Genomic DNA, 12,914 nt, shown 5'->3' on the forward strand with positions numbered 1-12,914 from the left:
ACCTCACTTAACAAGTACCACTCAGCCAAACTGGTTCCTTGTAACCATAATCATTTGCCTTGAATCTAAATTGCCAAGCTGCATGCTTGCCACCCAACACATCAAAGCCTACCAACTCACGCTCTTTCCCCTACTGGCTCACCACCTGTGAACTGCAAGCCTCTCCATAATAGGGTCACAGAGTTGTAGAGACATACAATATCAAAATCACTAATTGGAGCTTGTGCCTCTAAAGCTGTTGAAGTACTTGCCGAACTGTCTTTTCAATGTTATAACTGCACTAAGTCTAAAAGAATTACAAGATTAAAAGAAACGTCCAAGGTAAACAACTGCTTTCCATCACTCAAAACCCCAAGTCTCAGTAACATCTCTCAACTATTTTCTGAACACGTGCTTAGTTACCAAGATTATTCGTGCAGCAGGACAACAGAAACTGAACGGAATACTCCAAAAGTAGCCTCGCTAATGTCGGGTACAGCCACAATTTGACATGTTGACTCCTATACTCAACGCTCCAACCAATGAACAAAATTGCGCCAAACGCCTTCATCACCACTCTATCGGTGACACCTCTTTCAAGGAATGATGGTGCTGAACCTTTCGGTCCCTCTGTTTGACAACACTCCCCAGTGCCCGACAATGAACTGCAGAATTCATGTCCTGGATTGTCTTCTTTGAAATACAATACCACTCATTCATCTCAGTTAAACTCCATCTGTCCTCCTTATCCTATTGATCCTGCTAATCAAGATCCCGTTGCACTTTTAGAAAATGTTCTTCACTGTCCACTTTATGATGAATTTTGTTGAAATCACAAACTTGCTAACTATTCAATGTTTTCAAGTTTCAATACCGAATGTTGATATTTGTTTATATTTTCCTTCATAGCCACTGTTTCATTCATTCCTTAAACAAGTAATAAACTCCTTGTAAGTATTTCATGTTTTGCCCTCAACCACTTTCTTTTGTAGAAAGTTCCAGAAGTTCACCACGCTCCAGTTCAACAGTAAACAACTGAGTAAAATTTTATGGAGAGCTGCGAAGCCTGTTGCGCTCAAGATGTAAAATGATCTAATGAATGGTCTAACATTCTTAACAGCTCAAGAGGCCTTTGTCGGCTTCAAATTAGTATCCTCACATCACCTTTGACAGCACGTCCCAAAACTATCGACGTTAAGGACAAGAGCGCACAAGCAAGTAAGTGCTTCACTTGAAAGTTTACCTCCAAATCACACTTGATTTCACTTACAACAATTTCTCTGTCCCTTTCTTATTTCAGGGTGCAGCGTTATTGAACTCACTTTCTTACAGCGCTGTGGGCGTACTAATGCTACATGAAGTCTCGCAATTCAAGTAGGCTGGTGACTATGAACTTCTCAAGGAGATATAAGCGTTCTGAAGCTTCCATGTCATTCCAGAGGAACAAATACCCACTGGAAGCATTGAACGATATTTGAGGAACTTGTTGAGTGTCCATTCAGGGACCACGTGCTGAGGAGTTTCCTTATGTATGGTTTGACGATGTTTTCAATTAATTAACAAAACTGTATCTTCATAATTTAATGGGAATTAAGGTTTCCTCATTTTTAGAATTGTAACCATGTCTTACTCTTGACTGGGGGAAGGAAATATAATGTTTAATTAAAACGGTCTGACGAACTTGATTGGGATGTTTGAACTGGAAATTTTCAGAGATTTAAAGTTGATACTCATGATACTATTTCTTCTGAAACCACGGCTTCAGATTGGGTTACTCACTTTCAATGATTATCTGATTTAAAAATCACTAAACATTCTTAATTTATTATAGCACATTTTGTCCATGAACAACTTAAGTTGTTTCACTGACAATTGAGCATGCTTTTCATGAAAGAAAACAAAAACTGAATGCTTTAAGCCTGGAATAAAACCACAAATTACTGAAGAATCTCAGCAGGTCTGGCAGCTCCTGAGGAGTGAATGCAAAGATAATTTTCCGATCTCAGTCCACCTTGCTTCAGCAAATTGTTTTCATGTTTCTGGCGTGGGAATTGACATCTATTCAGTCCAGCTTTGATTAAGTTTGCTTGGCTTCTGCTGAAAAGGGATTCTTAGGAGAGATAATGGACGAACTGAGGTATAACTAAAGATTAACTGAAAATGTGCCACGATTTGCTGCAAGTGTGAGATTCAGCAGAACCCTCATCCTCCTGAACAGGCAAATGCACCTGATCGAGTGTATCATTAATGTGATATAAAATAAAACAAGCTCAACATTGTCAACTCAAATATTCTTTGGGGATGATTCGTAATAGGACTTTTTTTCATGTTATTGATAGAAGAACAAGACGAAAGCTGCAATTTCTGTGGGGCATCACTGAATTAACCCAACTAGCGTCGCCCACATCCCATGAGCAAATATTGTTTTTATTTACAATAAATAGAACCCCCTCAACCCCCACCAAATTCTGTCTGCTATGGAAGAAAGCGATTGATTCAGAACTCTATTTTTGGAATTCCGACAACATGCACAGACATTGATGTTTCTCTCTCTCTCTCTCTCTCTCTCTCTCTCTCTGTGTTTTAACCTGTTGAGATATGGTATTATGTACCACTGTAACAGGTTTGAATTGAACACGGGCCACATACCTCAATGTCAGGGACACGACTGCTGTCGCAAAAGAGGCAGAATTCAATTATCTCGACACTGCACAACACAACGCAACCCACCTGTTTGACAGTCCATAAACCATGTTAACTAATACCTTCTTTCAGCAACCAGGCATAGTTACAGAGTCTTTTCAAGAATTATTCAAACGCACTTTGATAGTCCTCCTGAATTATACAATCATTACAGGAACTACTGTGGAATACAACTAGGAATTCCATGGTGATACATTCAGTGTCATTAGATTTCAATCCCGGGGACGTCCCATTCCAATACAATCATGGTAGTTGCTGCACCAGATCTGCTATAATCCAAATAAAGTAAAATATTTTGAAGTAAAGTTTGATCTTTACCATTCACATGAACAGCCCACGGTAGCCCCTTCAAGAAGAGGAGGCAAATAAACTCTGATTCTACATTTTGCCACGAAACATGTGTCGGAAAGCTGAAGGGGGAATACAATATACAGCATAATAAAATGTGAGGCTGGATGAACACAGCAGGCCGAGCAGCATCTCAGGAGCACAAAAGCTGACGTTTCGGGCCTAGACCCTTCATCAGAGAGGGGGATGGGGTGAGGGTTCTGGAATAAATAGGGAGGGGGGGAATCAGACTGAAGATGGAGAGAAAAGAAGATAGGTGGAGAGAGTTTAGGTGGGGAGGTAGGGAGGGGATAGGTCAGTCCAGGGAAGACGGGCAGGTCAAGGAGGTGGGATGAGGTTAGTAGGTAGATGGGGGTGCGGCTTGGGTTGGGAGGAAGGGATGGGTGAGAGGACGAACAGGTTAGGGAGGCTGAGACAGTTTGGACTGGTTTTGGGATGCAGTGGGTGGAGGGGAAGAGCTGGACTGGTTGTGTGGTGCAGTGGGGTAGGGGATGAACTGGGCTGGTTTAGGGATGCGGTGGGGGAAGGGGAGATTTTGAAGCTGGTGAAGTCCACATTGATACCATTAGGCTGCAGGGTTCCCAAGCAGAATGTGAGTTGCTGTTCCTGCAACCTTCGGGTGGCATCATTGTGGCACGGCAGGAGGCCCATGGTGGAAATGTCATCCAAAGAATGGGAGGGGGAGTGGAAATGGTTAGCGACTGGGAGGTGCAGTTGTTTGTTGTGAACCGAGCGGAGGTGTTCTGCAAAGCAGTCCCCAAGCCTCCGCTTGGTTTCCCCAATGTCGAGGGAGCCACACTGGGTACAGTGGATACAGTATACCACATTGGCAGATGTGCAGGTGAACCTCTACTTAATGTGGAATGTCATCTTGGGACCTGGGATAGGGGTCAGGGAGGAGGTGCTGGGCAAGTGTAGCATTTCCTGTGGTTGCAGGGGAAGGTGTCGGGTGTGGTGGGGTTGGAGGGCAGTGTGGAGCGAACAAGGGAGTCATGGAGAGAGTGGTCTCTCCGGGAAGCAGACAGGGGTGGGGATGGAAAAATGTCTTGGGTGGTGGGGTCGGTTTGTAGATGGCGGAAGTGTCTGAGGATGATGCGTTGTATCTGGAGGTTGTGGGGTGGTGTGTGAGAACGAGGGGGATCCTCTTTGGGCGATTGTGGCAGGGGCGGGGTGTGAGGGATGTGTTGCGGGAAATACGGGAGACGCGGTCAAGGGCGTTCTCGATCACGGTGGGGGTAAAGCTGCGGTCCTTGAAGAACTTGGACAGGCCCCAACACAGGCCCCAAACCCCACCTCTTCCTCCGGTACATTGATGACTGTATCGGCGCCGCCTCTTGCTCCCTAGAGGAGCTCAAACAGTTCATCCACTTCACCAACACCTTCCACCCAAACCTTCAGTTCACCTGGGCCATCTCCAGCACATCTCTCACCTTCCTGGACCTCTCAGTCTCCATCCCAGGCAACCAGCTTGTATTTGATGTCCATTGCAAGCCCACCGACTCCCACAGCTCCATAGAATACACCTCCTCCCACCCACCCTCCTGCAAAAATTCCATCCCCTATTCCCAATTCCTCCGCCTCCGCCGCATCTGCTCCCATGATAAGACATTCCATTCCCGCACATCCCAGATGTCCAAGTACTTCAAGGACCGCAACTTGACCGTGTCTCCCGTATTTCCCGCAACACATCCCTCACACCCCGCCCCCGCCACAACCGCCCAAAGAGGATTCCCCTCGTTCTCACACACCACCCCACCAACCTCCGGATACAACGCATCATCCTCCGACACTTCCGCCATCTACAATTCGACCCCACCACCCAAGACATTTTCCATTCCCACCCCTGTCAGCTTTCCGGAGAGACCACTCTCTTGTTCGCTCCACAATGCCCTCCAACACCACCACACCCGGCAGCTTCCCCTGCAACCGCAGGAAATGCTACACTTGCCCCCACACCTCCTCTCTCACCCCTATCCCAGGTCCCAAGATGACATTCCACATTAAGCAGAGGTTCACCTGCACATCTGCCAATGTGGTATACTACATCCACTGTACCCGGTGTGGCTCCCTCTACATTGGGGAAACCAAGCGGAGGCTTGGGGACTGCTTTGCAGAACACCTCTGCTCAGTTCGCAACAAACAACTGCACCTCCCAGTCGCCAACCATTTCCACTCCCCCTCCCATTCTTTAGATGACATGTCCATCATGGGCCTCCTGCAGTGCCATAATGATGCCACCCGAAGGTTGCAGGAACAGCAACTCATATTCCGCTTGGGAACCCTGCAGCCTAATGGTATCAATGTGGTCTGCACCAGCTTCAAAATCTCCACTTCCCCCACCGCATCCCTAAACCAGACCAGTTCGTCCCCTCACCCCACTGCACCACACAACCAGCCCAGCTCCCAACCTCCACCCACTGCATCCCAAAATCAGTCCAACCTATCTCAGCCTCCCTAACCTGTTCTTCCTCTCACCCATCCCTTCCTCCCAACCCAAGCCGCACCCCCATCTACCTACTAACCTCATCCCACCTCCTTGACCTGTCCATCTTCCCTGGACTGACCTATCCCCTCCCTACCTCCCCACCTAAACTCTCTTCACGTATCTTCTTTTCTCTCCATCTTCGGTCCGACTTCCCCTCTCTCCCTATTTATTTCAGAACCCTCACCCCATCCCCCTCTCTGATGAAGGGTCTAGGCCCGAAACGTCAGCTTTTGTGCTCCTGAGATGCTGCTCGGCCTGCTGTGCTCATCCAGCCTCACATTTTATTATCTTGGATTCTACTGCCTCACTCAATCAAAAATCCCCCCAAGGCGGGCACATTATTGCTGGCAATCGATTTCAAACCTCCTGCAGGCTGTCTTTCATTGCTAAACTGTTCGATCTGATTTTACTGATTTGTTCAGGGGTTTCATCTCTGAGACTTCAATGAAATATTATTTTACTGGCAGATAAAAACATCTTTGAAGCTACAGAAGGAACTTAGCTGTTTCAGGGTATTCATCTCTGAGACTTCAATGAAATATTATTTTACTGGCAGATAAAAACATCTTTGAAGCTACAGAAGGAGCTTAGCTGTTTCGGATGCAGGACATGAACCAGACGAGTTACAACGGTTACGACCACTTGACAAAACAATCAGAAATAACATAGACACAAACTGTACAACGGTCTTTAACCTCACAGCTAAAGTTTTTCAATCTGTCATGTCAAAAGTTGCAGATTAACTGTTATTTAATTTTCATAAAAGAAACAAGTCAGAGGTTAGCATTAATAGAATGGGATCGCTTTCACATTGAACAGAGATTATGTACTACTTCAAAAAAAAACTTTTCAAGTCGTCATGATAAACCAAATTATTGAGGTGAGACATTTCACCAATTTAAGCCAAGCTCAAGATAAAATGAATAATTTTCGAAATTAATTTTTCATATTCTTAAAAGAGTTCTTAAAATTTGGAGATTTTGCACGCACTGTACAAAACCATTTTGCATGGCATTGCGAAAAACAATTTCTGTCGAATAACTTAATGTAAATATTTACTGTCAGAGTTGCTTTGCAATGGCTAGTTAGTTTTCTTATGACCTGCTTTGCAGTGAAAGATAAGTTTTAGAATGCATAAATTGAGAATGTGTTTCTCCCGAGAGTTGCCCACTTCACCTGATGTCTACATAAATGATAATCACCCTTATCTAATGTGAACAATATCCTTCAAAAGGCTTAAGTTGAAGTATATTTATTAAAGTAAATATTACTCTATTTTATTGTTTGAAATAATCCATGTGTTCTGACACTTTGTACGTACTGCTTCTGCAAAATTATAAACTGTGCATATGTCTCAATGCATTGATATATAACACATTATCTTCATTTGCAGAAAGCATTCACATGATGAGTTCATGCTTGGATAATTTTACTGAATACAAACTCTAACCTTGGTCACATAATACCCGACATCAGTTGTTTCCGAGAGAGTGATTCTTGAGTTAATGTGACGTTGTAAAATGAAACTCTATTTATTTAAACCACAAGCATTGGGGAAACATAGAACGCTGTGCAGATTAAATCACTCAGTTAAAATTTTGTTTTTATTTCCACAAACATATTTAATCAGGGATATAACAATTAATTACTACAAGTTACTTGTGAGAATGATCAATACAGTAAATTTGATCTGTTCTTCATCGAAGTATTTTGGAAGATTGCTAATTAGCCTTTGTTAATTATCTTTCTCAGCCAGAAATCTTGTTTGTAATATATGACAGATTGAAAGGTGATTCCTGATCAAGGTTATGGCGTTTTTGCTCTATGTCAAGAACGATTAAAGCATTATATCATTGAAATCCTGTTCATATTTCTCTGTGACTTGTAATCTATACAAGGAAGAAAATTGCTGTCGAAATAGCTGATTGCATAGCATAAATAAATTAATTTGCAACTATGATGTATCGGTAAATATGCTCCATAGGTTGTCTGTTCTTCCTTAATTTCCAAAATTTGTCATCTGCCTTTCGACTCATATTTGGCTTTTGGAAATTTCAACACGACTGGTGTTTGCATTCAATGAGTAAACTGGAGCGTTTAATTTTAGCAACCAATTAAACAATGCTAAAACAACGTAGAAACCAGAAACCGCTTCAGAAATGTTATGACTTTGATACCTCCAAGCATGTTTTCTTCTCAATAGATCAAAAATAACCAAATCAAAATCTTGAGGGAGAGTCATGTGTTTGCTGCAGAATTGTTCCACAGGAATTTTCAACAGAACTGTAACATCAGCAAAGAAATCTCAAATTGGAATCCATCAAAACTGCTCACCACCAAATAAACTAATGATTAAATTATATAGAAATTATAGCCAGAGCAGCACCCTTGATTGCAAGGTGACTTATTCAACAACACATTAAGCTGAGCATTTTATTTAAAAGAATATATTTTTAGCAGCAATTCAGTTTATTTGTCACCAGTTTACATTTACTGTTCATGTAAATTGTGAGCACTGCGCAGTAGAGAAGTTAGAGTCATATGTCGGTTCATGACTTTAATGTCAAAACAAGATTAGTTCAATGAACACAATTACAACATCATAATTTTGCATTATGCTAAATTTATCCTCAGTTTTGAAAGTTGATGAATTGGGCATTTTGAAATGTTCAACGCAAATTGTATTTGTATGAGGGTAGGCATAACAGACTTTATTTAGTTTACAATTACAATGATTTTTTTCAATAAATCAATGCACTAAAATGTCGTCATTTTTTTTTATTCCACGAACCTTCCGTGTGTCTATGGTAAGTCTGTGTTCACAGAGATGCAATGGACATAATGATGTCAATCAATCAAGCTGGCCACACGAATTGAAACAAAACAGAAACGATGCAGGAAAAAAACAAATAAATTGGCAAATATTGGTAATTAAAAGTAATTCAGGTGGACAACCACATCAACATGGAAATAAAGAAAGCATGAAACCAATTACAGAAAGCATGAAACCTATTTCAAGCTCAGCTCTATTCAACAAAATTAATGAAAATCCAAACAATTTAATTCAACGGAGTCAAGTGAAACAAAATTAAATTCAATAAACTTAAAACAACAAATTCAACTGAAAGAGAAAGAGAATCTCATCAAAACAAATCAACAAAATCAAATAAAGAAAATTCAGAATCCAAACAAGTCAATTCAACAGAATCAAGGAAAACAAATTGAGAATACAATCAGCTGAAGTCAACTGACTGATCAACTCAAATCAACAGACTGAACAATAGCAGCACAAGAGAATTTCAAGAGAGAATCTAAAGTGGTTATCATCAACAAAAGTAACATATTAAACCAGAAACTACAATCACGACAAGAGCATAATGTGTCGGTTGAATATATTGAAGAAATTGGCAATGATACTTTAACATATTTTGTCAATGTGTTTTAAACTCTTTTACGTACTTAACGTTTGTTGTCGATATTAAAAAATGCAGATATTGAGTGTCACTGGCATTAATCATTGTTTAAACGTCATACTGTTCACAAGACTTCCCCCCCCCCCAGACCACCAATTAAACAGAGCCAAACAGTATTGCCATCTGACACAGAAAGAGAGAAGCGTCGAATAACTGAATCTCTCACCAACTCTTTACTTATTTGCTGACACGTAAATGCATCTTATAAATACTTTGCAGAAAAAAAACAATTTTAAGCAAACTAAGCTCAGCACAGAATCCGAGTTTCATTTGAGTCATGAAATACTCGAATAAATAGACAATTAAAACAAATATAACGGTTACTAATAACATTCAAGTTCTTACCTAAGGCCACAGTCACCCTGCTTCCTTGTCCCCAGTAATCGAATTCAGTATATCACTGTGAGATGCATGATATCAAATATAGTCGTGGACTGTATATTGTGAAATGCAGATACTTATTTGCATTGATCCCCAAAAAGAAAAGAACTGATCCAGGCTCTTCTAATAATGACACAGTGCAAAAGTTTAGCTTTCATTTCAAATTGTATATTTAACGGTGCTTGGAATATGATCTAATGTTTAGTGTGCTTTTCATATGTCAATCTACACTACGAAAATAAAAGAATTTTACACATGTCCACAACCGAGCTTTACTGGACAGCATTTTCAGTAAGTCTTACATTATTTGTTGCTCCTGTATAGCTCTCATCGCCAATTTGAACGAAACACTTGTCAATGGTTTCTGAATGACGATGTAGGTATGCACATCAATGTGACTCACGTATGTCTTTTGCACAGAAATAGATGGCGGTGTCTTCGATCTTCAAGTTTTCAATTTCCAATGCAAAGATATTGTTTGAAGTGTCTTTGGATGCAGTAAATCGATCTTTATTCGCTGGCACACAGTAATTGCTCGAGGAATCATAATTGGTAACTCACCACTCCAGACCCTGTCCGGGAACTTGGCGGACCCAAGCCATCCATGTTTCGCCAAGATTTAACCCGCTGGTTTTACAGGTCAGTTTCAGGGAACCTCCAGGTTGGCTGTTTCCTGTCTCTGGTGGAATAAAAGTAACCTCTGACTGGACACCTTCAAAAAGGAAATAAAATATCACTAGTTTTGCAAATGAAATGGTTCCTGAATCATTTACATCCCAGTGGGAGACGAACACTTAAATGATTACAAACAGAAACTTGGAGGAAAAAAGAAAACTCATTGGATAAGAAAATAAGAAACAAACTGAGAAAAATCGTCGACGTTGTCAATCTGGTAGCTTAGGAGAAAATGCTCTGTGAAGAGCTTTCTAAACAAACCCCAAATCGTGGAATTATGGTCCAGTGACCAGAATTTATCAGTCCATCAGATGGGGCAGGTTTACAGGTTCCGCCTTTTGGTTTCCAGCTGGATGCTGTGATTCGTTCACTGTACCACCTCCCACAGCCCTCAAAGATGGTTTAATATATTTATATGAGGTTATTATTAAACGTGGAATGTTTCCGTCTTGGGATATTTGTTTTGCCATACATCTTGATTGGACGTATTCCCATATTTTTTAGCAGTGGAAGTACGATTAAACAGCTTCAGGTCTGTTTCAGATGACAGTATTTAGTATTTAATTTGAGACAGTAAATATTTCAAATGGAAACTAAATCCCTTTATTTCTTGAAATTCATTAGCAAGCAGCTAAATCTGTGAGCATAATTAAATGTATTATCAGCCAATAAAATTGCTGACACTTTTTGGAGACACTCCAAGTCTCTGTCACACAACAGAATAGGTCACATTTCATAACAGGCGTTTCTAAATTCAAGTTTGGAAACTTATTACGGACCATGCACAAAATTATCATGCTTAGAATATCTTGTCCGTGACGATACAGTTTGAGTCGAGAGATGCGAAGAAGCTCCTTTTCTTGAAGAATATCTCCCATTTAATCTCCTTCAAATTTGTCCGGCCAAACATTATCATTTGGAAATGCATAGCCAAGGAAAATTACGCAACTGATAAATACACAGTGAGTTTACAGTCAAACATAACAATCAGAAAGACGTTTGAAAGATAATCTTATGACTCAAAACAGACCAGTTGATAAATTAAGAACAAATCGCCACAGCATACAAATAACTGCCAGCAACCGTGTGTACATCAAAAGTAGCGAGTCAGTTCGAGAGTAAACAATCATCAAAACTGATGCAGATCATAAACAGGTCATTTCTGAACTCATCGGTAGCTTCGACGGGTTCTGTTACAGACGTTGGCAAAAATTAAGTGTTACATTACACCAGTGCTAGTCAATGAAAAGCGCCCACTCAATGTAAATGATCAGAGATTGTTACAAAAAGATATACCGGATCGAACCAACCAAGATTCCAAAATGTACTTTGAATTGATAACGAATGTCACTGCAATGCGAGATTTGATCCATTGGGTTCACATTCTAGAGATTTAAAATAGTTAATGAATAACTTAACTGCCTCGAATGATCTTTGTTTGGAAGTAATAAAAAAATCTGGCATACAGTACATTTCCAGTTTTCTCATGGACACCCAGTGAATGCTGTATTCAATGACTTTTTTCAAAGAAGACATGCCAAGGGACATGAGTTTTTTGTGTAAATGACAAATTATAGCGTGTATCGTGATGTTTTATCTTCGGTGATTCATATGGCTTTAATTTGCCAGGCACAATATCTGCAGAAAAAACAAACATGGAATTCAAAGTGCCATTTAATAGAAGCATCTGCTGGTTCTACTGTAAACCAGAGATTTTTTTCGTCACTGCTTACTGCTTGGCGGAAAACCAGTTTCAAAACATACCACACACCTCTGCATAAACACATATACCCAGCAAAAATACGGGCTAAAAGTTCAGTTTTCAACTGTGTCACTTTCTCGTGACTGGAAATATTTGTGCATTCCCGACACTATAGAAAGATGCAAAATTAAGTGGAGGATCGCTTCAGGACATTATGATTTTAAGGGAGATTCATGGATAGGCAGATAGATAGATAGATAGATAGATGGAAGGATAGATAGATAGATAGATAGATAGATAGATAGATAGATAGATAGATAGATAGATAGATAGATAGATAGATAGATAGATAGATAGATACATGGATAGACAGACAGACAGACAGACAGACAGACAGACAGAGAGACAGACAGACAGACAGATATTCAGAAAGTCAAAGCGTTGAAAAGCACATGAACAGACCATTTCGTGCAACCAATCCATGCTGACCATAATTCCAAGCTAAGCTGGAAGACTTCCATTCACTTGGCTGATATCCTTTAAAACATTCCTGTTTCAGATACTTGCACAAGTGACTTTTCAAAGTTACAACTCTCCCAGTATGCAACACTTCCTATAGATGTGCAATGCTCACACGAGCCATTTTCTGTGTGATATAGTGTTCTTTCAGGAGTTTTTGAAAAAAAAATGCTCCTTTCACTTGTACAATTAGCCCCAAGCCGTGTAATTTCAATGTCCCAGGCAAGGACGCCTGCCATTAACCTTATCTACAACCCTCAGGATTTTATGAATATTTTAAAAGATATTATTTAACCTCCTATGCTCTCATGGTAAAAGTCCCAGTTTATCCAGTCTCTACTTTTAACTAAAGCCCTCCAGTTCAAAATAAAATTCCTGGCAAATATTTTCTCAACCTTCTCCACTAAATAATATTAGATTAGATTACCTACAATGTGGAAACAGGCCCTTCAGCCGAACAAGTCCACACCACCCCTTGAAGAATCCCACCAACCTATCACCCACACACCCCTCAACACTGCAGGGAATTTAGTATGGCCAATCCACCTAGCCTGCAGATCTCTAGTTAAGGGAGGAAACAGGATCACCTGAAGGAAACCCACGCAGACATGGGGAGAATGCACAAACTCCACACAGACAGTCACCCGAG

At 40.7% G+C, this 12,914-nt stretch overlaps 1 pseudogene; it reads right to left on the minus strand.

The window, feature by feature from the left end:
• The window catches only part of LOC125448920 (Ig heavy chain C region, membrane-bound form-like), a 48,468-nt pseudogene that overhangs the window by 33,544 nt on the left and 2,010 nt on the right, over window positions 1-12,914 (minus strand).

The sequence above is a fragment of the Stegostoma tigrinum genome, chromosome 43 (genome assembly GCF_030684315.1).
Source record: "Stegostoma tigrinum isolate sSteTig4 chromosome 43, sSteTig4.hap1, whole genome shotgun sequence".
Taxonomy (NCBI): Eukaryota; Metazoa; Chordata; class Chondrichthyes; order Orectolobiformes; family Stegostomatidae; genus Stegostoma; species Stegostoma tigrinum.